This window comes from Lygodium microphyllum, chromosome 21 (assembly GCF_053477565.2).
Source record: "Lygodium microphyllum isolate KBCC chromosome 21, Lygodium_microphyllum_v1.1.10, whole genome shotgun sequence".
In the NCBI taxonomy this organism is placed as follows: Eukaryota; Viridiplantae; Streptophyta; class Polypodiopsida; order Schizaeales; family Lygodiaceae; genus Lygodium; species Lygodium microphyllum.
Window position 1 is genome coordinate 29097234 of NC_141155.1, and position 26792 is coordinate 29124025.

At 42.4% G+C, this 26792-nt stretch overlaps 1 pseudogene; it reads left to right on the forward strand.

The window, feature by feature from the left end:
* The first annotated feature begins 824 nt into the window (after positions 1-824).
* LOC148017852 (uncharacterized) overlaps positions 825-26792 on the forward strand; it is a 51448-nt pseudogene continuing 25480 nt past the window's right edge.

The window sequence follows — 26792 nt, forward strand, 5'->3', positions numbered from 1 at the left end:
CTTATGTGTTGCATGTATTCTAGGCAAGATTCCTAAGGTTTTTAAAATAAAAGAACATATGCAATGGCTTTTATAGCTCCAAGCCAAGCATTTACAATGGTAAAAATATATATCAATGAAGTACAACTTAGATACAATATCACAAACATTTTTGATAAAGTGAATAACTTGTCGATGTAGATCCCAAATCTTTTAGCCTTTTTTATGACAAAATTGAGGCTATCATTCCTCCCACACTTAAATTGGTGAGCTCTCGCGAACCAAAGAACCATAATAAACTTCCATTGTAATCTTCAAGAAAAACTTCATATCCTCCTTCTCATTTCTTCACACTTCCATGGATCATTTGTCAACTTCTTCAACAACCACTATCTCTTCACATCAATATTTTGTCTTGATTCCAAACACCCATCACTAACTAATATACTGATAAGGATGAATACTACAACACTTCGGTTTTGGGAGACACACTATCTCCATGAAGAAGAAATATTGAAAATCCACCAAATTGACACAAAAAAGGTGAAAAACCCACAAAAGATCTTCAAAGTAGCACTCCCACTTCATCATATTAATCTTTAAAGCACTCCCACCCGGAAGATTCTAATGCTTTGGCTTTCTTTTCAAAAGCAAAGATTGATATGTTGCATATGAACTCCTGTCTACTATAGAGTGGTTAACCTTAGGGTTTTAAGGTTTTGATAAAAGTATAAGATTATCTTATCCTTCTTTGTGGTTGCCGTTTCGTGCTGATGTCGCCTGTGGATGAGGATGAGGAGAGAGGGCCTTGAGAGAAAGAGATGGAGGAGGGAGATGAAACCCCTATGGCGCTGCTGCAGCGGCGTCTCGGAGGCATCCTCGCAGAGTCGCAGAGGCTGCTTTGCGTTCATGCTCCCCTCTTTTCAGCCCTCGCCGCGACTCTCATCCTCCCCCTCTCCTTTATGCTCCTTGCCCACCACCTCGTCTCTGGCCCCATCGTCCATAAGATCCGCCATGACGAGGCCTTCATCTCAGACCCATCGCACTCCGCTGCTGTTGATGCCCGCGTCGAGGAGGACCTCGGCCACGAATGGGCCCGCCTCCTCCTCTTCTTCGTTACCTACCTTCTTCTCGTGCGCTCGGCTTCTCCCTCCTCTCCACGGCTGCTGTTGTGTATAGCGTCGCCTGCGTGTACACTCAGAAGTCTCTATCTTACTGCAGGGTCCTCAACGTCGTGCCTACTGTGTGGAAGAGGCTCCTCTACACATTCCTGTGGGTTTTCCTCATCATTGCCCTCTACCATACTCTCACCATCTGCACGTTCGTCTTCTTTAGGGGTCTTCTTGCAGTGATTGAGTGTTACTACTAAATCTTTTTAGTCACTCAATACTTTTCGTCGTTCTTACGTGCATCTCCCTATTTTGATTGTCATGCATCTCAACTACGCTCGTCTTGTTTATGGTTTGCAGATTCTGCGTTCTCATCTTATTTGTTTTCTCTCGAGATACAGGCATGGTCAATTGTGTAATTGTTAACGGATATTGGTCTGGCCAATGTTTGGTTCCCTTCTTCCAAGGACAAGGCTTTTCTGGGTGGAAAGCAAAGATGATGCAAATTCTTGAAGGTGACGAATTATTTGATATTGTTTTGGGCAACCTGTCTTGCCCAGTTCAACCTATTGATGTGATGAATGACAATTCTCTGATTACTGATGGCCCGTTATTTGAACAATGGAAAATTGTGCCTTGTTGTCGGTGTCGTTGAACTTGAATACCCAAACAAGAATGTATCTCACCAAGATCCACCATTTCAAATGTAGTCGATAAAAGCTTCTTCATAGCATCCAAGAAAGCAATATTATTTGACACAAGAATAGTATCATCAACATATAGAGCATGAATAATAAAATATTTGTCCTCCCTTTTGATGTAAAGATTTGGGTCAGCAAAACATGCAACAGTGAGGAACTGATCAATCTTAATATACCAAGCACGAGAGGCTTGCTTCAATCCATATAATGCACGATGAAGCTGGCATACAAGATGCTCCTTTCCTGCAATCATCAAACCTTCAGGTTGCTCCATATAGATTTCTTCGTCAAGATCTCCATTGAGAAAAGCCATTTTAACATCCATTTGGTGAATTTCTAGATCAAATAGTGTTGTAAAAGTCAAAATCATACAAACAGTTGTGGAGCGCACAATGACAGAAAATGTTTCTTGATAATCTACTCGTGCAATCTGTGAGTAACCTTTTGCAACAAGTCGTGCTTTGAACTTATCAAACGAGCCATCAGCTTTGGTCTTGGTTTTATAAACCCATTTACATTTGATAAGAACACGATTTGGGGGGAATTCAGTAAGAATCCATGTACTTTTTGAGATTAAAGAATCGTACTCACGTTGCATAGCTTCTTGCCATTGATCCCTTTTAGACGAATTGATAGCTTCCATATATGATATTGGATCCTCTTGGACAGACATAGCATCATCAAAGACATCATATTCAATAGAATAGAATCCATGCTCTATCTCAATAGGAAGATCGACATAGATCTCCAAATTTTCATCAATCTTCTTTGGAGGTGAAGGAGGTTTACGATCATCAAAATTAGTAGAATCACAAAGCAAGTAAGGAAATGTACTAAGCAAAGACTGTGTATCATCCGAAACATCTGACGACCATGTGCCACCCATAGTCTTCTCATCAAATATAGCATCACGACTAATGATAACCTTTTGAGGAGAAGGATCATAAAGTTTGTAACCTTTGGAATGATTTGAATAACCAAGAAAAATAACCTTCAAACCTGGAGGATCCAACTTATGTTGAGTGTCCTTGGGCACATGAATATAAGCAATGCAGCCAAATGCGCGAAAGTGAGAGACTGAAGGTGTCTTCGCTGTCCAGATTGTTATAGGAATTTTACCAGCAAGTGCAGTAGTTGGAAGATGATTTTGAATAAAAACAGCTGTTAGAAGTGCTTCAGTCCAAAACTTTCGAGACAAACCAGAGTGTATAAGCATGCAACGTATAGCATTAAGAATAGTGCGATTTTTGCACTCAACAACACCATTTTGCTGAGGAGAATAAGGAACTGTAAACTCATGATGAATACCTTGATCCTTACAAAAGTCATCAAATAGATTGGATATATATTCACCGCCATTGTCACTACGAAGCGTCTTTATAGAGAATCCAGTTTGAAGCTCCACACTTATCTTGAATTGTTTAAATATAGATAAAGCCTCAGACTTATGTCAAAGAAGATAGAAATGTGTGTACCGTGAGAAATCATCAATGAAAGTTATAAAATATCGATATTAAGACTTTGAGGAAGGAAAAGGATCGCAAATATCGGTATGAACCAAATCCAAGAGAGCACAGGAATGTGATGAAGTAGAAGTGTGGAAAGGCGAACGATGGTGTTTTCCAAGTGCACAGTACTCACATATTCCCATACATGGATGAGATTTAAGATCCACCTTGCACAAGACCATGACGATGAAGATCAAGAATTTTAGCAAAATCGGAGTGTGCAAATCGTTGATGCCATTATTTGCGATTTGCATCTCCAGGGGCAGTAACAACATTTGCAACTGTATCGTTCATTGATAGCTCAAATAGATTACCATGTCGAGGAGCCACTACTATAGTATGCCCGTCTTTCTCTATACGACATTGATTATGATCAAAGCCAACAAACAAACCAAGATCAACTAGACGAGCAACAGAAAGAAGATTTCTTTGCAAATCTGGAACATGAAGAACTCCTCTTAATATTCTAGTGGATGAAACACTCCCCAGATATAAATCACCCACTCCTTTGACTTGACAAGTCGTATAATCCGCAAGGTAAACAAAATTCTTGACAGGAAGAGAATGATAATTGTGAAGCCATTGCGATTGGTATGTCATGTTTCCAGTGGCACCTGAATCAACGATGAATAGAGAACCATCATGAATATGAAGAACCTTTTCTGGAGAGATATCATGATGGACGAAATTGAGCTTCTGATGAGTCTGATCATCATCAGTTGTAGTTTGTTGAACAATATAAGCTCGAGAACATTCTTCATCATATCTGTGTTTATAACAACGATGAGATGGATGATCTATATGTGCACAGTAATCACAAGGAGGAAAACTTTTGGACGAGTGAGGTTGCTTTGTAGTAACTCCATGCTCCTCATCATATTGGCGTGCCTAGCAATCAGAAGCCACATGGCCTTTCTTATCACAATAAGAACAATGTTTGTTAGGATAAGCAAGGCGAGAAAATTTACTACCTTAATTAGGGCGTCCACCCTGCTGAAAACATGAAGCGGGATGCTTGCGAGCAACAAAAGCAGCATCAAAATCCCTTTGTTCGCGAGTGACCAAAATAGCATCAGATTTTTCTGAATGATGCTCATGACGTTTGTTGAGAAATAGACAAATGATGTAGGCTCCAAGAAGAGCTATCCTGAATCCCATATGCACAGTGAGGACAATGGAGAAGTTGGAAAGCTATAAAAGCATGTACTTGGTTCACCATTTTGAATGAATGCTATTGTACTTTGTACTTAGAATCTGTAACTCTATCCACTCAAGATTGTGTTTATGAGTCCAAGCTAATCTATCTTGGAACCTAATTCACTTGAGTAAAAGTTTGTATCTAATCATCAGTCTTCTTCATGTGTCTTGCTTACGAGTTCAAGCCTCCATAGCTAAACTGAGTTCAAGATCCATGTTTCTTAACATGGTATCAGAGCTATGGTGAGCTCAGTTTAGCCCTTTCTCCAACTTCTCTAGCTTATCATAGCTCAACCCCAGCTCAGGACAACTGGTTGAGTTCATCTCCTACTCTATCTTCACACACTTCTTCTTGGCCACCATAGCCAGATTGTACCTATCCTCACTGGAGCTCTCAGATCTCGTCATACAAGCAATCTCAGCTTAAGGTGTCTACTGAGAAACTCTTCCTCTGCTCCCAGCGTAGCTCCCTATCGCATCAGAGCATGACATTGTCCATCGCAGAGCCCAATATTACAAAAATCGGCCTTTGCTGTCCCTGATGTGCCCTGTGGCAGTCCTACAGCTTGCGCGACGTCTGGAAGCTGTGATTCGCACTGCTTGTATGGGGCATTTAAAGCCTATACTATAGGCTATCCCCCATCCAATTTTCAGCTCAAATGGCTGCGCCAAGCTCCTGCTACAGCAAAAAAACAGGGCTGTCTGAAACCCTAAACAGTGGAAGCCATAGCCAAGAACTTAGAAAGCTTGGCAACCTTATCTTTTTCTTATTGGCATCATCAATAGTGACCTTGATCACTCTGAAATTATCTCTGAAGCCTACTACAGATGTAGAAGGATCCAGGGAAGTTCAAGGATTACCTAGCAACATCAAGCAAAATATCAAGATCTTCAAAGATAAGTATCTATTGATACTCAAATAGTGCTTTTTATTTCAGTTACTCAAGAGTAACTCATCTTTCGATTCCAATTTCGAAGAACATTCTCAAGTTATGTAATGGTTTTAAAATTATCAAATCACTTGTAAATCTCAATCTTCTTGTAAAGGGATAGAGACTGCCCGAGAGTTCTCATGGTAAGACCTCCTACTAAGATGACTGAAGTAGAACATATAGCAAAATTTAATGGTGAAGGCTTCCATGCCTGGAAGGAGAAGACCATGTACCATCTTATGCGGAAATACTTGTGGGACTTGTTTGAAGATGATGCAGATAACAAGAAGGAAGATGATGAAGATGGGTTCATTGAAGAAGACCAGTTCAAATCCAAAGAATGGAAGAAGATGAATAATAAGGCACTAGGCATCATTGCCTGGGATGTGCTACATCATATATCTGGCATTAGAAATGCTAGAACCGCCTGGGAGGAACTTGATAGAATGTTTGGTACTCAAGCAAATAATTCAAAGGTAAAACTTCTCATGCAGTTTTATAAACTCGATATCAAAGACAATGCTTCTATGACCATACATATTAATAAGTTTAAGAGTTTAAAAACTCAGCTTGCATCTCTTAAAAAGAATATTGATGAAGATGAAGCAATAGCCGTACTGCTTGCAAGTGTAAACAAGGATCCATATGAGAACCTTGTGTCCACTCTAAGTAATGTTCCGAGTCTCTCACTCAAAGATATTGAGCACTCACTGCTTGATGAAGAAAGCAAGTTTAAAAGCAAAGATGTAAAAGAAACTAGCCCAAGGGAAAACCTCTTATACACTAAAGGAGCTACTGGACCCAAAGGAAGAGGTCGAGGATTCATCAACAACAATAACAAGGATCGGATTACATGTCACTATTGTGTTAAGAATAGCCATGTAGCCAGTGAATGTTTCCACAAGAAGAGAGCCCAACAATTGCAAAGTGATCATCACCAGAACCAATACATGGAAGAAAGAGAAGAAGAAGAATATGCTTCCACTACCATCAACAACTCTGACAGATTGTTTTGAAGAACTTTCATTGTATCTTTCATATGTTTTTCCCATAGTGGATCTTTCTTTTCCTTAGTGAATTTGATTTGTAGAACCCTTGCCAAGATGTAAAGTCTCAAGCTTTAACTTGACTAGGCTGCCTATGAGCTAGTATTCCGGGCCATGTTATCATGAAGGGGGGGGAAAATCCAGCAAGTGTAGGGACTCATCATTTGAGGGGGGGTGTTGAGAAATAGACAAATGATGTAGGCTCCAAGAAGAGCTATCCTGAATCCCATATGCGCAATGAGGACAATGGAGAAGTTGGAAAGCTATAAAAGCATGTACTTGGTTCACCATTTTGAATGAATGCTATTGTACTTTGTACTTAGAATTTGTAACTCTATCCACTCAAGATTGTGTTTATGAGTCCAAGCTAATCTATCTTGGAACCTAATTCACTTGAGTAAAAGTTTGTATCTAATCATCAGTCTTCTTCATGTGTCTTGCTTACGAGTTCAAGCCTCCATAGCTAAACTGAGTTCAAGATCCATGTTTCTTAACATGGTATCAGAGCTATGGTGAGCTCAGTTTAGCCCTTTCTCCAACTTCTCTAGCTTATCATAGCTCAACCCCAGCTCAGGACAACTGGTTGAGTTCATCTCCTACTCTATCTTCACACACTTCTTCTTGGCCACCATAGCCAGATTGTACCTATCCTCACTGGAGCTCTCAGATCTCATCATACAGGCAATCTCAGCTTAAGGTGTCTACTGAGAAACTCTTCCTCTGCTCCCAGCATAGCTCCCTATCGCATCAGAGCACGACATTGTCCATCGCAGAGCCCAGCATTACAAAAATCGGCCTTTGCTGTCCCTGATGTGCCCTGTGGCAGTCCTACAGCTTGCACGACGTCTGGAAGCTGTGATTCGCACTGCTTGTATGGGGCATTTAAAGCCTATACTATAGGCTATCCCCCATCCAATTTTCAGCTCAAATGGCTGCGCCAAGCTCCTGCTACAGCAAAAAAACAGGGCTGTCTGAAACCCTAAATAGTGGAAGCCATAGCCAAGAACTTAGAAAGCTTGGCAACCTTATCTTTTTCTTATTGGCATCATCAATAGTGACCTTGATCACTCTGAAATTATCTCTGAAGCCTACTACAGATGTAGAAGGATCCAGGGAAGTTCAAGGATTACCTAGCAACATCAAGCAAAATATCAAGATCTTCAAAGATAAGTATCTATTGATACTCAAATAGTGCTTTTTATTTCAGTTACTCAAGAGTAACTCATCTTTCGATTCCAATTTCGAAGAACATTCTCAAGTTATGTAATGGTTTTAAAATTATCAAATCACTTGTGAATCTCAATCTTCTTGTAAAGGGATAGAGACTGCCCGAGAGTTCTCATGGTAAGACCTCCTACTAAGTGATCCGGGTTTTTTGCAACCCGGATTACTACCACAAAATTTTGGCCAAAGCCCCTATCAAGAGCCTACCATATCACTCTGGGTTTACTCTTCAAGCACTAGGTATGCTACATTGCTTCTCGATTATGATAACTCTAGCAAATGGGAGGAACAAGTTCTTAGAAGGCATGTCAATGTAAAGGGTAAAAGGGACGGTTATCTTAGTGAAGATGAAAATGGATTACACCTAGGAGTTGAGTGAATGCATAGATTTTTCAAAGGACTAGCCTCCAACTACACATGGGCCCCGTCTGCATCACTAAGATTTGGAATCTATCACCATCATTAGAGGACACCTCACCCTTGCACACAAGTCAATATCCACATCATGGTGTCATTTGGATCTTGCACAAAAGCTTACAAGCATGGACCCCTTTTGTCACATGCTTATATGTATTTATATACATATGGGGGACTAAAGTCAAAGCAGCTTTTAGAAGCCGTTTTTTATAATCTCAATAACTCCCAAGAAAAAGCGAATTTCAAGAAAATTCCCGCGAAGGCCGATCGGTTTCGACCTGGTCTACAAAGTTGCAGAAGAAACTTTTTCCAAATTCCTCACGGATTTGAAGTTACGAAGGCGCAGACTGCTGGCTACATGCTATTTTCTTCTCTCTTTCACCACACCAACTTTTCACTCTATCCTTCTTGTAAATATATTATAATAATGTGCTTTGGCCACCCACCTCTTGTAATCTAGCTCCATTTCTCTATGTTGTCTACCACCACCCTTGGCTTCTTGCATGATGACCAAGGTGGGGACTTGTCCCATCCACTATGCTCCATATTTTCAAAGATGCCATACATCATCTAGGATTATGTTAATCAAGAAGATTAGCTTAATCTAATCCCTCATGGAGGCTATATAAAGAGCCCATGGAGGGAGGGGAGGAGGAGAATGACAAGTCCATGAGAGCACTCTACAATACCCTCATCTCTTTGAGGTAAGCTATGAGTGAGTTCTTTTATTATGTAGTATAATGGCAAGCTTCCTCTACCTCTTCTCCTATTATCTCCATCTTTTCTCATCTTCTCATTCCATGTAGCATAACGGCAAGCTTCCTCTACCTCTTCTCCTATTATCTCCCTCTCTTCTCATCTTCTCATTCCATGTAGCATAATGACGAGCTTCTTCTACCTCTTCTCCTCTTGTCTCCCTCTCCTCTCATCTATCTCTCTTATATTCCAATGTGGTGTCTAGCACATATATTCTCTCTTGTAAATTTGTGTCTTGGCTCTCTTGATTCTCTTTGAACATAGGGATGTCCTAGCCCATCCTCTCTTTGGCTAGGTGGTGCCCCTCTTTAGTTCTCTTAGTGAGGATTGGAGGTTGGATGGGTAAGAGGCAACCCGTTCATCATTTCAGCCCTCATTTTTGGTGCCTCCACAGAGGAGTTCTCAAGCTATGCTCTACAACTTCCATGAAGAAAGAAACATCTAAGGAGTTGTCCTCTTCTTCAACGAGTGTTTGTCAAGAAATCACTACGGAGGAATCTTCATCAAACCCTATTCAAGGGATTCACCGCTCAAGAGTACCGCTATGGTCTCCAAAAGAAGCTCATGAGAAGAAGGATATTTATCGACAAACGGCACGTATGCGGGTAAAGCAAGTTAATTACACACATCCTTCTTTGCTTCATGAGAAATCTTGCTCTCATCAAGTCTCTACGTCAAGGCATTGTGTTGAGTGCTTGGTGTCTAGTGTAAAGACACTCCCTACGGAGCTTCGTCTTCAAGTGGTGAAGGCGCTTTCAAATTCGGGGATTAACAAGTTTTTGGAGGGTGAGTTACACATCAATGGTGTGCGGTATTGGCGAGAGGCTACATATGGTGATGCGCTTCAATTGCTACTAGCAAGAAGACTCAAAGTAATTGAAAAGATAGCTATCGAAGCCTATGAACTTTACAAGGCTGATGATGGTCACACAAAAGCTACGCTAATTAGTGGTGAGCAAATCCTTCGCATCTCTCGAATGGTGGGATCTAAGAGGCCATAGCTTCAACGACACGCTTCATGAAAGTTTGTAGTGTAAATTTGTAGTTAATGCATAAATGACTACTCCTACTTTCTACAACTTTCAATCGGTTCAAAACATTCGGGTGGATGTGTGCATTAGTAGAAAGATACATTTTCAGCAAAGGTTGGTCTTCTATTTTGGAGCTGAGAGGTTGAGAGAGATCTTGTTGTCTCCTGATCCCATAATACTCCCTATTTTGGATTATAACATCTCATTTAATGTGCACATATTCATTCTACTCTAAGTGTATCCCATGAACCATAGGGACTTGTATGGACCTATCCGTCCACTTGCTAGGCAAACCGTGCATATAATCGTTAGCACAAAGATCAGGTTTCAAAATATTATAAGGTGCTTATTGGGCCCTCGTCGTCTTGCTGAGATTAATGCATCTGTAAATCCATTTATTCTACCCTTAATAAGATATGACTTGGGCCTAGACGTGTTCATCTTTATTTTGTATTGAGCTAGGCCAACATCTTCCTATCATGGCTTTTCCAAGTTTTTTTGGGCACAAAGGGGAGAAAGCTCTAGACTTTTTGGATGACTTAGAAATGGCCTTCCTAGTCACAGGCCGGGATGACGAAGCAACCAAAGTACGGGCCTTCCCTTTAGTTCTAAAGGGTGATGCTCGAGTGTGGTATCAAGCTCTCCCAGAGGCTACAAGGGGTAATTGGGAGAATCTCAAGACCGCATTCATGCACAAGTACCAAGATATAGAGCCACCTGAAGATATTTGGAGACAACTCTTAGATCTTCGCCAAACCATAGCAGGGGAGTACCAAACCTATGAAGGCATGTTTATAAAATTGTGGGATAAATGGACAGCCTCTTTAGCTGAGGGAGAAAGAGTACCTGATTGCCTTAAGAAAGATTGTTTTCTAGCCGGACTCCATCCTCTACTAAGGGAGAAGGTCAAAGGAAAGTTTCCCACATCATATGAAGAATCAGTCACTTATGCGAGGGAGAAAGATAGAAAATTGAAGTATCAAGCCCAATTGAAGGGGGGAGTTGAGCCCATGCAGGTTTTACCAACCATGCCAAGGCCTAGAGAAATAGCAGAGGCCCCACCTGAACCAGAGATACCACAGCAAGAGCTCCTACAACGCATTACTAATCAACTCGAAAGCCTTTCATTAAATTTGGTGCAAGGAGTGCGGCCCCCTCCCCTCATAAATGAAGGCAATCGAGGTCCAAGAAGACAAGAAAGAGAGTATGTTTGCTATAATTGTGGGGAGACTGGCCATGGTATGTACTTTTGCCCTCATCCTAGGCGTTTTCCAGGAAATGGGTTCCAACCAAGAAGGAGGGGACAACAAGTGACACCACCTAGGGAAAGGTTTGTTCCACCGAATCCAAGGCCTCCACCACCGGTTCAAGTTCTCCAGCATCCTCGACCACTTGCAGAGGTGCCGCCCTTGCCTGTTCAACCACCAGAGAATCATGATGTTAGGATAATTAGTTTAGATGAGAGTGATGTCAAAGGAAATGACAAAGTAGTAGAGGTTGAAGCAATGCCGGTGAAGAAAGCCCGTAGAATTGAGAAGATGGAGCCTACACCACCAAAGGAGGTTGAAAATATGGAAGAGGAGGCAGAGTCATCAGTGGCTGCAAAGACACGCAACAGTAAAAAGAGGAGGGCTCACTCACGCCGACACATTGAGCCAGATGATTTTCCCTTGGGTAAAGGTACTAGAGCTTATGATTTGCTTGCTGATGTGAGGAATCAAGGGCCAAAAATTTCATGGCCACAATTACTACATCTATCTCCAACAGTGCGGCGACAATGGTCAAAGATGGTAAGCATTAGACCCATGAAGAATAGACATGTAAATGCAATCCAGGCTAGAAAGATGAAAGATATTGTACCTCTAGTGGAAGCCGAAATCAATGGGCAGAGAGTGTCAAAGACATATGTGGATGGAGGTGCAGAGATTTGTGTCATGACGGAAAAGTTGATGCATCGTTTGGGATTAGAGGTAAATGAAACTACTAAATTTGGGGCCAAAATGGCTAACAATGTGGTAGTAAATTGTTTGGGAGTTATAAAGAAAGTCAAGGTAAAGGTGTGTGGAGTGCAACTGGAGCTTGACATGTATGTGATGCCAGTGAAGGGGGATGGCTATCCGCTCATTCTTGGGCGACCATGGCTAATGGGAATGAAAGCCAGACAAGATTGGGAGACAGGGGCTTTAGAGCTCAGGCCACAAAAGGGGCTGCATAAAAAATGGAAGAGCACTATCTACAACATGAAGGAGGGCCGACAGGAGGATCTTGTGTTAGAAACCACCGCTGATGAATGGAGTTCCAGCGAGGGTTGGTCATCTATGACAGAGGGAGAGTCTTCTAATGAGGAGGAAGAAAGCTCTCTAGAAGTGATGGGGATTACATTAAAAGGGCCTTCTAGTAGTGAAATTCCGCAGCAGCTTCCAAAGGTCGAGAAGGAGGGGTTAGAAAAAATGTTGGCTAAGGATCTATCAGTTGAGGAGAAGGCAGCCTACATGGAAGTGGTGATAAAACACTCTGCACTTTTTATTTCTGATTATGAACACATCACAGGTGTGACAGCAGTACAACATCACATTAATCTAAAAGAGGGAGCACGGCCAGTGGTGCAGCGACTACGACGATTGGGAGTAGTTCAACAAAACGCTCTACTCACTGAGGTGCAACGACTTTTAAAGGCAGGCTTTATCTATCCAATAGGGGATTCAGAGTGGGTTTCACCTGTGGTGGTGATACCCAAGAAGAATGGAAAATGGAGGATTTGTGTGGATTACAAGCCGCTAAATGCCGCAACTAAGAGAGATCACTTTCCTCTTCCCTTTCAGGATGAAATACTCAACGAGGTGGCTGGGCATGAGAGATACACTGTTTGTGATGGGTATTCAGGTTATTTCCAGATCCGAATAGCTGAGGAGGATCAACAGAAGACCACCTTCATTACACCTTGGGGTTGTTTTGCTTACAAAGTAATGCCATTTGGATTAACAAATGCCCCAGCTACCTTCCAGCGATTCATGAATTATGTCTTCCAGCCATATTTTGGGAAATCCATCAGGGTCTTTATTGATGATTTTTGTATTTATAGTTCTAAGGCTCTACATTTAGGGAAGGTGGATGAAGCTTTCAACCGACTCGCACAAATGGGGGGGCAGTTAAACCATGAGAAGTGTCACATTGGTGAAAGCAGTGTAACTTTGTTAGGGCATGTCGTAAGTGAGAGGGGCATTGAAGCAGATCCAAACAAAGTTAAGGCCCTATTGGCAGTGCCATCACCATCTTCTGTGAAGCAACTAACCTCTTTCATTCAGAAGGTGCGATATATGGGGCGGTTCATTCATCTCCTCTCCCAATTAATATTTCCACTGCAACAGTTAACCCACTCTGAGGAGCTCCTGTGGAGTGACGAAAGCGAAAGGTGCTTTCACGAGGTGAAGAAGGCTCTTAGCACCCTTCCTATAATTTTACAGCCTTGTTGGGATCAAGAGTTTTTTGTCAACCCGAGTTTTGGGGAAGATGCTCTAGGGGCAGCACTAATACAAAAGGATGCTAAAACTGGACTAATGAGACCGGTTTACTTTTCTAGTAGAGTAATGACAGCATCAGAACGAGGGTACAAGATGGTCGAGGTAATGGTTTTGTCTCTAATGTTTGCTATAAGAAAGTTTCGTCCTTATCTTCTCCCTAGGCCATTCACAGTGATCACGACAGAAGAGCATTTTCCCTATGCCTTACAGCACATGGATGTTTCAGCTAGAATCGCTAAGTGGGTGATACAACTCCAAGAGTTTGACTACACCTTCAAGGTGGAGGATTCTACTCGAGCTTGCCTAGCTGACTTGTTGACCCATAGATGCCATCAAAAGAAGGAAAAGGAGAAGGGAAAGGTAAAAGAGGAGACACCTCCTCTTGAGGAGCCGCCACGGGTGGAGAATGCCCATGCCCTCTACTTTGATGGAGCCTACAAGCGTATTAAAGACAGAGCGGCAGCAGGAATAGTGGTGTTCAGTCCCGAAGGTGACAAACTTTATGGAGAAGGTATCAGCTTGGAGGATGTCCATTCTAACAATGAGGCAGAATATCAAGCCTTGCTTTTAGGTTTGAAGTGGTGCCTCTCACATGGTATCACTCGGCTTAATGTTTTTGGGGATTCTATGCTCATTGTTAAGCAAATGAAAGGAATCTGGGCTTGTAAAAATGATAACTTAGTAGTGAAAATGAGGGAAGCTAAAACTCTCATGAGAAAGCTACAGAAAGCCCAAATCTATTTTGTGCCAAGGCGCACAAATGGCGACGCAGATGCTCTAGCAGCTGAAAAATTGAAAGAGGCAATGGTGGGCATCATTGCCGTAAAGCTTCCCTTGTTTCAAGGAAAGTTTCAACTACAAGATGTGCTTTATTTTCTTGAGCAAGGTGAGGCACCTACACATATGAGTAAAAGTGAGAAAAGGTGGCTAGCTACTAAGGCCACTAAATACCGCTTGATAAATGATGTGTTGTATTGCAAAGGAAAGGATGCAGTGCTTAGAAGGGTGCCAACAACAAAGGAGATTATAGATGTGATTAAGAGCTGCCATGAAGGGGTTTGTGGTGGACATTTTGCTCAAGAAATAACTAGTAGGAAGATTCTCCAAGCCGGTTTTGTGTGGCCTAGTCTACACCGAGATGTGCAACATTGGTGCCGCACTTGTGACAATTGCCAAAAGGCCGGACCAAGGAAGCTAGTGCATGAGGAACAAAATCCCATAACTACATATGGCCCATTTGAGAAATGGGGGATTGATGCAATAGGGCCACTCCCACGAACTCAATCTGGCAAGGAATACATCATAATGGGAGTGGACTACATGATGAGGTGGGCAGAGGCTTCAGCAACTAGTAGGATCACAGCCCAAGAAGTGGGAAAATTTGTGTTTGAAAATATTTGTTGCAGGTTTGGCACACCTTTGGAAATTATCTCTGATCGGGGTCCTGGTTTTAGGGCAAACCTAGTAGGGGAGCTAATGGAAAGGCTAAAAATCAAGCACAGGCATTCTACTCCCTACTATCCACAGTGTAATGGTTTGGTCGAAAAAGTAAATGGGCTAATTTGTAAGATAATTACCAAGCAGGTACACATGCACCCCAAGCACTGGGATAAAAAATTGAGTGCAGCTCTTTGGGCCTACAGGACTTCATTTAGAACCTCGCTTGGCTATACTCCATTTCACCTCGTCTATGGCCAAGAAGCTTTGCTTCCTATAGAGGTGGAACTGGCCAGTTTGCGTGTTTTAGTAGCCAGTCAAGAGAAGAATCAAGATAAGAAGTTAGAGGAAAGGATCTTGGATCTAGAGAGGCTGGAGTTAGATAGAGAAGCAACAGTCCAACACTATTCCATGCAGGCTGAAGAGAGGAGGAAGACCTTTAATAAGAAGTTGGCTAGCAAACACATAAGGGAAGGATCACTTGTGCTACGTTATGATAATCGCTTTGATAACAGAAAGGATGCTAAACTTGTGTTCAAGTGGGAAGGGCCATTCATGGTCATAAGGAGATATTCAAATGGTAGCTATAAGCTCGGTGACATGGATGGGAAGGTTCACAAGACAAGGGTAAATGGATGGCGATTGAAGTCTTATTTTCAAAGAAATATGAACACTTTGGAGCAGTCATTTAATGAAGAGCCACCAATGAGGGGGTGCAGTCCTCCTTGCTCTATTGGACCATCATTATCAAGCTAGAGGCATGAATACCTCTAGCCTAAGGGGAGGGCTAATGATCCGGGTTTTTTACAACCCGGATTACTACCACAAAATTTTGGCCAAAGCCCCTATCAAGAGCCTACCATATCACTCTGGGTTTACTCTTCAAGCACTAGGTATGCTACATTGCTTCTCGATTATGATAACTCTAGCAAATGGGAGGAACAAGTTCTTAGAAGGCATGTCAATGTAAAGGGTAAAAGGGACGGTTATCTTAGTGAAGATGAAAATGGATTACACCTAGGAGTTGAGTGAATGCATAGATTTTTCAAAGGACTAGCCTCCAACTACACATGGGCCCCGTCTGCATCACTAAGATTTGGAATCTATCACCATCATTAGAGGACACCTCACCCTTGCACACAAGTCAATATCCACATCATGGTGTCATTTGGATCTTGCACAAAAGCTTACAAGCATGGACCCCTTTTGTCACATGCTTATATGTATTTATATACATATGGGGGACTAAAGTCAAAGCAGCTTTTAGAAGCCGTTTTTTATAATCTCAATAACTCCCAAGAAAAAGCGAATTTCAAGAAAATTCCCGCGAAGGCCGATCGGTTTTGACCTGGTCTACAAAGTTGCAGAAGAAACTTTTTCCAAATTCCTCACGGATTTGAAGTTACGAAGGCGCAGACTGCTGGCTACATGCTATTTTCTTCTCTCTTTCACCACACCAACTTTTCACTCTATCCTTCTTGTAAATATATTATAATAATGTGCTTTGGCCACCCACCTCTTGTAATCTAGCTCCATTTCTCTATGTTGTCTACCACCACCCTTGGCTTCTTGCATGATGACCAAGGTGGGGACTTGTCCCATCCACTATGCTCCATATTTTCAAAGATGCCATACATCATCTAGGATTATGTTAATCAAGAAGATTAGCTTAATCTAATCCCTCATGGAGGCTATATAAAGAGCCCATGGAGGGAGGGGAGGAGGAGAATGACAAGTCCATGAGAGCACTCTACAATACCCTCATCTCTTTGAGGTAAGCTATGAGTGAGTTCTTTTATTATGTAGTATAATGGCAAGCTTCCTCTACCTCTTCTCCTATTATCTCCATCTTTTCTCATCTTCTCATTCCATGTAGCATAACGGCAAGCTTCCTCTACCTCTTCTCCTATTATCTCCCTCTCTTCTCATCTTCTCATTCCATGTAGCATAATGACGAGCTTCTTCTACCTCTTCTCCTCTTGTCTCCCTCTCCTCTCATCTATCTCTCTTATATTCCAATGTGGTGTCTAGCACATATATTCTCTCTTGTAAATTTGTGTCTTGGCTCTCTTGATTCTCTTTGAACATAGGGATGTCCTAGCCCATCCTCTCTTTGGCTAGGTGGTGCCCCTCTTTAGTTCTCTTAGTGAGGATTGGAGGTTGGATGGGTAAGAGGCAACCCGTTCATCATTTCAGCCCTCATTTTTGGTGCCTCCACAGAGGAGTTCTCAAGCTATGCTCTACAACTTCCATGAAGAAAGAAACATCTAAGGAGTTGTCCTCTTCTTCAACGAGTGTTTGTCAAGAAATCACTACGGAGGAATCTTCATCAAACCCTATTCAAGGGATTCACCGCTCAAGAGTACCGCTATGGTCTCCAAAAGAAGCTCATGAGAAGAAGGATATTTATCGACAAACGGCACGTATGCGGGTAAAGCAAGTTAATTACACACATCCTTCTTTGCTTCATGAGAAATCTTGCTCTCATCAAGTCTCTACGTCAAGGCATTGTGTTGAGTGCTTGGTGTCTAGTGTAAAGACACTCCCTACGGAGCTTCGTCTTCAAGTGGTGAAGGCGCTTTCAAATTCGGGGATTAACAAGTTTTTGGAGGGTGAGTTACACATCAATGGTGTGCGGTATTGGCGAGAGGCTACATATGGTGATGCGCTTCAATTGCTACTAGCAAGAAGACTCAAAGTAATTGAAAAGATAGCTATCGAAGCCTATGAACTTTACAAGGCTGATGATGGTCACACAAAAGCTACGCTAATTAGTGGTGAGCAAATCCTTCGCATCTCTCGAATGGTGGGATCTAAGAGGCCATAGCTTCAACGACACGCTTCATGAAAGTTTGTAGTGTAAATTTGTAGTTAATGCATAAATGACTACTCCTACTTTCTACAACTTTCAATCGGTTCAAAACATTCGGGTGGATGTGTGCATTAGTAGAAAGATACATTTTCAGCAAAGGTTGGTCTTCTATTTTGGAGCTGAGAGGTTGAGAGAGATCTTGTTGTCTCCTGATCCCATAATACTCCCTATTTTGGATTATAACATCTCATTTAATGTGCACATATTCATTCTACTCTAAGTGTATCCCATGAACCATAGGGACTTGTATGGACCTATCCGTCCACTTGCTAGGCAAACCGTGCATATAATCGTTAGCACAAAGATCAGGTTTCAAAATATTATAAGGTGCTTATTGGGCCCTCGTCGTCTTGCTGAGATTAATGCATCTGTAAATCCATTTATTCTACCCTTAATAAGATATGACTTGGGCCTAGACGTGTTCATCTTTATTTTGTATTGAGCTAGGCCAACATCTTCCTATCATGGCTTTTCCAAGTTTTTTTGGGCACAAAGGGGAGAAAGCTCTAGACTTTTTGGATGACTTAGAAATGGCCTTCCTAGTCACAGGCCGGGATGACGAAGCAACCAAAGTACGGGCCTTCCCTTTAGTTCTAAAGGGTGATGCTCGAGTGTGGTATCAAGCTCTCCCAGAGGCTACAAGGGGTAATTGGGAGAATCTCAAGACCGCATTTATGCACAAGTACCAAGATATAGAGCCACCTGAAGATATTTGGAGACAACTCTTAGATCTTCGCCAAACCATAGCAGGGGAGTACCAAACCTATGAAGGCATGTTTATAAAATTGTGGGATAAATGGACAGCCTCTTTAGCTGAGGGAGAAAGAGTACCTGATTGCCTTAAGAAAGATTGTTTTCTAGCCGGACTCCATCCTCTACTAAGGGAGAAGGTCAAAGGAAAGTTTCCCACATCATATGAAGAATCAGTCACTTATGCGAGGGAGAAAGATAGAAAATTGAAGTATCAAGCCCAATTGAAGGGGGGAGTTGAGCCCATGCAGGTTTTACCAACCATGCCAAGGCCTAGAGAAATAGCAGAGGCCCCACCTGAACCAGAGATACCACAGCAAGAGCTCCTACAACGCATTACTAATCAACTCGAAAGCCTTTCATTAAATTTGGTGCAAGGAGTGCGGCCCCCTCCCCTCATAAATGAAGGCAATCGAGGTCCAAGAAGACAAGAAAGAGAGTATGTTTGCTATAATTGTGGGGAGACTGGCCATGGTATGTACTTTTGCCCTCATCCTAGGCGTTTTCCAGGAAATGGGTTCCAACCAAGAAGGAGGGGACAACAAGTGACACCACCTAGGGAAAGGTTTGTTCCACCGAATCCAAGGCCTCCACCACCGGTTCAAGTTCTCCAGCATCCTCGACCACTTGCAGAGGTGCCGCCCTTGCCTGTTCAACCACCAGAGAATCATGATGTTAGGATAATTAGTTTAGATGAGAGTGATGTCAAAGGAAATGACAAAGTAGTAGAGGTTGAAGCAATGCCGGTGAAGAAAGCCCGTAGAATTGAGAAGATGGAGCCTACACCACCAAAGGAGGTTGAAAATATGGAAGAGGAGGCAGAGTCATCAGTGGCTGCAAAGACACGCAACAGTAAAAAGAGGAGGGCTCGCTCACGCCGACACATTGAGCCAGATGATTTTCCCTTGGGTAAAGGTACTAGAGCTTATGATTTGCTTGCTGATGTGAGGAATCAAGGGCCAAAAATTTCATGGCCACAATTACTACATCTATCTCCAACAGTGCGGCGACAATGGTCAAAGATGGTAAGCATTAGACCCATGAAGAATAGACATGTAAATGCAATCCAGGCTAGAAAGATGAAAGATATTGTACCTCTAGTGGAAGCCGAAATCAATGGGCAGAGAGTGTCAAAGACATATGTGGATGGAGGTGCAGAGATTTGTGTCATGACGGAAAAGTTGATGCATCGTTTGGGATTAGAGGTAAATGAAACTACTAAATTTGGGGCCAAAATGGCTAACAATGTGGTAGTAAATTGTTTGGGAGTTATAAAGAAAGTCAAGGTAAAGGTGTGTGGAGTGCAACTGGAGCTTGACATGTATGTGATGCCAGTGAAGGGGGATGGCTATCCGCTCATTCTTGGGCGACCATGGCTAATGGGAATGAAAGCCAGACAAGATTGGGAGACAGGGGCTTTAGAGCTCAGGCCACAAAAGGGGCTGCATAAAAAATGGAAGAGCACTATCTACAACATGAAGGAGGGCCGACAGGAGGATCTTGTGTTAGAAACCACCGCTGATGAATGGAGTTCCAGCGAGGGTTGGTCATCTATGACAGAGGGAGAGTCTTCTAATGAGGAGGAAGAAAGCTCTCTAGAAGTGATGGGGATTACATTAAAAGGGCCTTCTAGTAGTGAAATTCCGCAGCAGCTTCCAAAGGTCGAGAAGGAGGGGTTAGAAAAAATGTTGGCTAAGGATCTATCAGTTGAGGAGAAGGCAGCCTACATGGAAGTGGTGATAAAACACTCTGCACTTTTTATTTCTGATTATGAACACATCACAGGTGTGACAGCAGTACAACATCACATTAATCTAAAAGAGGGAGCACGGCCAGTGGTGCAGCGACTACGACGATTGGGAGTAGTTCAACAAAACGCTCTACTCACTGAGGTGCAACGACTTTTAAAGGCAGGCTTTATCTATCCAATAGGGGATTCAGAGTGGGTTTCACCTGTGGTGGTGATACCCAAGAAGAATGGAAAATGGAGGATTTGTGTGGATTACAAGCCGCTAAATGCCGCAACTAAGAGAGATCACTTTCCTCTTCCCTTTCAGGATGAAATACTCAACGAGGTGGCTGGGCATGAGAGATACACTGTTTGTGATGGGTATTCAGGTTATTTCCAGATCCGAATAGCTGAGGAGGATCAACAGAAGACCACCTTCATTACACCTTGGGGTTGTTTTGCTTACAAAGTAATGCCATTTGGATTAACAAATGCCCCAGCTACCTTCCAGCGATTCATGAATTATGTCTTCCAGCCATATTTTGGGAAATCCATCAGGGTCTTTATTGATGATTTTTGTATTTATAGTTCTAAGGCTCTACATTTAGGGAAGGTGGATGAAGCTTTCAACCGACTCGCACAAATGGGGGGGCAGTTAAACCATGAGAAGTGTCACATTGGTGAAAGCAGTGTAACTTTGTTAGGGCATGTCGTAAGTGAGAGGGGCATTGAAGCAGATCCAAACAAAGTTAAGGCCCTATTGGCAGTGCCATCACCATCTTCTGTGAAGCAACTAACCTCTTTCATTCAGAAGGTGCGATATATGGGGCGGTTCATTCATCTCCTCTCCCAATTAATATTTCCACTGCAACAGTTAACCCACTCTGAGGAGCTCCTGTGGAGTGACGAAAGCGAAAGGTGCTTTCACGAGGTGAAGAAGGCTCTTAGCACCCTTCCTATAATTTTACAGCCTTGTTGGGATCAAGAGTTTTTTGTCAACCCGAGTTTTGGGGAAGATGCTCTAGGGGCAGCACTAATACAAAAGGATGCTAAAACTGGACTAATGAGACCGGTTTACTTTTCTAGTAGAGTAATGACAGCATCAGAACGAGGGTACAAGATGGTCGAGGTAATGGTTTTGTCTCTAATGTTTGCTATAAGAAAGTTTCGTCCTTATCTTCTCCCTAGGCCATTCACAGTGATCACGACAGAAGAGCATTTTCCCTATGCCTTACAGCACATGGATGTTTCAGCTAGAATCGCTAAGTGGGTGATACAACTCCAAGAGTTTGACTACACCTTCAAGGTGGAGGATTCTACTCGAGCTTGCCTAGCTGACTTGTTGACCCATAGATGCCATCAAAAGAAGGAAAAGGAGAAGGGAAAGGTAAAAGAGGAGACACCTCCTCTTGAGGAGCCGCCACGGGTGGAGAATGCCCATGCCCTCTACTTTGATGGAGCCTACAAGCGTATTAAAGACAGAGCGGCAGCAGGAATAGTGGTGTTCAGTCCCGAAGGTGACAAACTTTATGGAGAAGGTATCAGCTTGGAGGATGTCCATTCTAACAATGAGGCAGAATATCAAGCCTTGCTTTTAGGTTTGAAGTGGTGCCTCTCACATGGTATCACTCGGCTTAATGTTTTTGGGGATTCTATGCTCATTGTTAAGCAAATGAAAGGAATCTGGGCTTGTAAAAATGATAACTTAGTAGTGAAAATGAGGGAAGCTAAAACTCTCATGAGAAAGCTACAGAAAGCCCAAATCTATTTTGTGCCAAGGCGCACAAATGGCGACGCAGATGCTCTAGCAGCTGAAAAATTGAAAGAGGCAATGGTGGGCATCATTGCCGTAAAGCTTCCCTTGTTTCAAGGAAAGTTTCAACTACAAGATGTGCTTTATTTTCTTGAGCAAGGTGAGGCACCTACACATATGAGTAAAAGTGAGAAAAGGTGGCTAGCTACTAAGGCCACTAAATACCGCTTGATAAATGATGTGTTGTATTGCAAAGGAAAGGATGCAGTGCTTAGAAGGGTGCCAACAACAAAGGAGATTATAGATGTGATTAAGAGCTGCCATGAAGGGGTTTGTGGTGGACATTTTGCTCAAGAAATAACTAGTAGGAAGATTCTCCAAGCCGGTTTTGTGTGGCCTAGTCTACACCGAGATGTGCAACATTGGTGCCGCACTTGTGACAATTGCCAAAAGGCCGGACCAAGGAAGCTAGTGCATGAGGAACAAAATCCCATAACTACATATGGCCCATTTGAGAAATGGGGGATTGATGCAATAGGGCCACTCCCACGAACTCAATCTGGCAAGGAATACATCATAATGGGAGTGGACTACATGACGAGGTGGGCAGAGGCTTCAGCAACTAGTAGGATCACAGCCCAAGAAGTGGGAAAATTTGTGTTTGAAAATATTTGTTGCAGGTTTGGCACACCTTTGGAAATTATCTCTGATCGGGGTCCTGGTTTTAGGGCAAACCTAGTAGGGGAGCTAATGGAAAGGCTAAAAATCAAGCACAGGCATTCTACTCCCTACTATCCACAGTGTAATGGTTTGGTCGAAAAAGTAAATGGGCTAATTTGTAAGATAATTACCAAGCAGGTACACATGCACCCCAAGCACTGGGATAAAAAATTGAGTGCAGCTCTTTGGGCCTACAGGACTTCATTTAGAACCTCGCTTGGCTATACTCCATTTCACCTCGTCTATGGCCAAGAAGCTTTGCTTCCTATAGAGGTGGAACTGGCCAGTTTGCGTGTTTTAGTAGCCAGTCAAGAGAAGAATCAAGATAAGAAGTTAGAGGAAAGGATCTTGGATCTAGAGAGGCTGGAGTTAGATAGAGAAGCAACAGTCCAACACTATTCCATGCAGGCTGAAGAGAGGAGGAAGACCTTTAATAAGAAGTTGGCTAGCAAACACATAAGGGAAGGATCACTTGTGCTACGTTATGATAATCGCTTTGATAACAGAAAGGATGCTAAACTTGTGTTCAAGTGGGAAGGGCCATTCATGGTCATAAGGAGATATTCAAATGGTAGCTATAAGCTCGGTGACATGGATGGGAAGGTTCACAAGACAAGGGTAAATGGATGGCGATTGAAGTCTTATTTTCAAAGAAATATGAACACTTTGGAGCAGTCATTTAATGAAGAGCCACCAATGAGGGGGTGCAGTCCTCCTTGCTCTATTGGACCATCATTATCAAGCTAGAGGCATGAATACCTCTAGCCTAAGGGGAGGGCTAATGATCCGGGTTTTTTACAACCCGGATTACTACCACAAAATTTTGGCCAAAGCCCCTATCAAGAGCCTACCATATCACTCTGGGTTTACTCTTCAAGCACTAGGTATGCTACATTGCTTCTCGATTATGATAACTCTAGCAAATGGGAGGAACAAGTTCTTAGAAGGCATGTCAATGTAAAGGGTAAAAGGGACGGTTATCTTAGTGAAGATGAAAATGGATTACACCTAGGAGTTGAGTGAATGCATAGATTTTTCAAAGGACTAGCCTCCAACTACACATGGGCCCCGTCTGCATCACTAAGATTTGGAATCTATCACCATCATTAGAGGACACCTCACCCTTGCACACAAGTCAATATCCACATCATGGTGTCATTTGGATCTTGCACAAAAGCTTACAAGCATGGACCCCTTTTGTCACATGCTTATATGTATTTATATACATATGGGGGACTAAAGTCAAAGCAGCTTTTAGAAGCCGTTTTTTATAATCTCAATAACTCCCAAGAAAAAGCGAATTTCAAGAAAATTCTCGCGAAGGCCGATCGGTTTCGACCTGGTCTACAAAGTTGCAGAAGAAACTTTTTCCAAATTCCTCACGGATTTGAAGTTACGAAGGCGCAGACTGCTGGCTACATGCTATTTTCTTCTCTCTTTCACCACACCAACTTTTCACTCTATCCTTCTTGTAAATATATTATAATAATGTGCTTTGGCCACCCACCTCTTGTAATCTAGCTCCATTTCTCTATGTTGTCTACCACCACCCTTGGCTTCTTGCATGATGACCAAGGTGGGGACTTGTCCCATCCACTATGCTCCATATTTTCAAAGATGCCATACATCATCTAGGATTATGTTAATCAAGAAGATTAGCTTAATCTAATCCCTCATGGAGGCTATATAAAGAGCCCATGGAGGGAGGGGAGGAGGAGAATGACAAGTCCATGAGAGCACTCTACAATACCCTCATCTCTTTGAGGTAAGCTATGAGTGAGTTCTTTTATTATGTAGTATAATGGCAAGCTTCCTCTACCTCTTCTCCTATTATCTCCATCTTTTCTCATCTTCTCATTCCATGTAGCATAACGGCAAGCTTCCTCTACCTCTTCTTCTATTATCTCCCTCTCTTCTCATCTTCTCATTCCATGTAGCATAATGACGAGCTTCTTCTACCTCTTCTCCTCTTGTCTCCCTCTCCTCTCATCTATCTCTCTTATATTCCAATGTGGTGTCTAGCACATATATTCTCTCTTGTAAATTTGTGTCTTGGCTCTCTTGATTCTCTTTGAACATAGGGATGTCCTAGCCCATCCTCTCTTTGGCTAGGTGGTGCCCCTCTTTAGTTCTCTTAGTGAGGATTGGAGGTTGGATGGGTAAGAGGCAACCCGTTCATCATTTCAGCCCTCACTAAGATGACTGAAGTAGAACATATAGCAAAATTTAATGGTGAAGGCTTCCATGCCTGGAAGGAGAAGACCATGTACCATCTTATGCGGAAATACTTGTGGGACTTGTTTGAAGATGATGCAGATAACAAGAAGGAAGATGATGAAGATGGGTTCATTGAAGAAGACCAGTTCAAATCCAAAGAATGGAAGAAGATGAATAATAAGGCACTAGGCATCATTGCCTGGGATGTGCTACATCATATATCTGGCATTAGAAATGCTAGAACCGCCTGGGAGGAACTTGATAGAATGTTTGGTACTCAAGCAAATAATTCAAAGGTAAAACTTCTCATGCAGTTTTATAAACTCGATATCAAAGACAATGCTTCTATGACCATACATATTAATAAGTTTAAGAGTTTAAAAACTCAGCTTGCATCTCTTAAAAAGAATATTGATGAAGATGAAGCAATAGCCGTACTGCTTGGAAGTGTAAACAAGGATCCATATGAGAACCTTGTGTCCACTCTAAGTAATGTTCCGAGTCTCTCACTCAAAGATATTGAGAACTCACTGCTTGATGAAGAAAGCAAGTTTAAAAGCAAAGATGTAAAAGAAACTAGCCCAAGGGAAAACCTCTTATACACTAAAGGAGCTACTGGACCCAAAGGAAGAGGTCGAGGGTTCATCAACAACAATAACAAGGATCGGATTACATGTCACTATTGTGGTAAGAATAGCCATGTAGCCAGTGAATGTTTCCACAAGAAGAGAGCCCAACAATTGCAAAGTGATCATCACCAGAACCAATACATGGAAGAAAGAGAAGAAGAAGAATATGCTTCCACTACCATCAACAACTCTGACAGATTGTTTTGAAGAACTTTCATTGTATCTTTCATATGTTTTTCCCATAGTGGATCTTTCTTTTCCTTAGTGAATTTGATTTGTACAACCCTTGCCAAGATGTAAATTCTCAAGCTTTAACTTGACTAGGCTGCCTATGAGCTAGTATTCCGGGCCATGTTATCATGAAGGGGGGGGAAAAGCCAGCAAGTGTAGGGACTCATCATTTGAGGGGGGGTGTTGAGAAATAGACAAATGATGTAGGCTCTAAGAAGAGCTATCCTGAATCCCATATGCGCAGTGAGGACAATGGAGAAGTTGGAAAGCTATAAAAGCATGTACTTGGTTCACCATTTTGAATGAATGCTATTGTACTTTGTACTTAGAATCTGTAACTCTATCCACTCAAGATTGTGTTTATGAGTCCAAGCTAATCTATCTTGGAACCTAATTCACTTGAGTAAAAGTTTGTATCTAATCATCAGTCTTCTTCATGTGTCTTGCTTACGAGTTCAAGCCTCCATAGCTAAACTGAGTTCAAGATCCATGTTTCTTAACATGGTATCAGAGCTATGGTGAGCTCAGTTTAGCCCTTTCTCCAACTTCTCTAGCTTATCATAGCTCAACCCCAGCTCAGGACAACTGGTTGAGTTCATCTCCTACTCTATCTTCACACACTTCTTCTTGGCTACCATAGCGAGATTGTACCTATCCTCACTGGAGCTCTCAGATCTCATCATACAGGCAATCTCAGCTTAGGGTGTCTACTGAGAAACTCTTCCTCTGCTCCCAGCGTAGCTCCCTATCGCATCAGAGCACGACATTGTCCATCGCAGAGCCCAGCATTACAAAAATCAGCCTTTGCTGTCCTTGATGTGCCCTGTGGCAGTGCTACAGCTTGCGCGACGTCTGGAGGCTGTGATTTGCACTGTTTGTATGGGGCATTTAAAGCCTATACTATAGGCTATCCCCCATCCAATTTTCAGCTCAAATGGCTGCGCCATGCTCCTGCTATAGCAAAAAAACCAGGGCTGTCTGAAACCCTAAATAGTGGAAGCCATAGCCAAGAACTTAGAAAGCTTGGCAACCT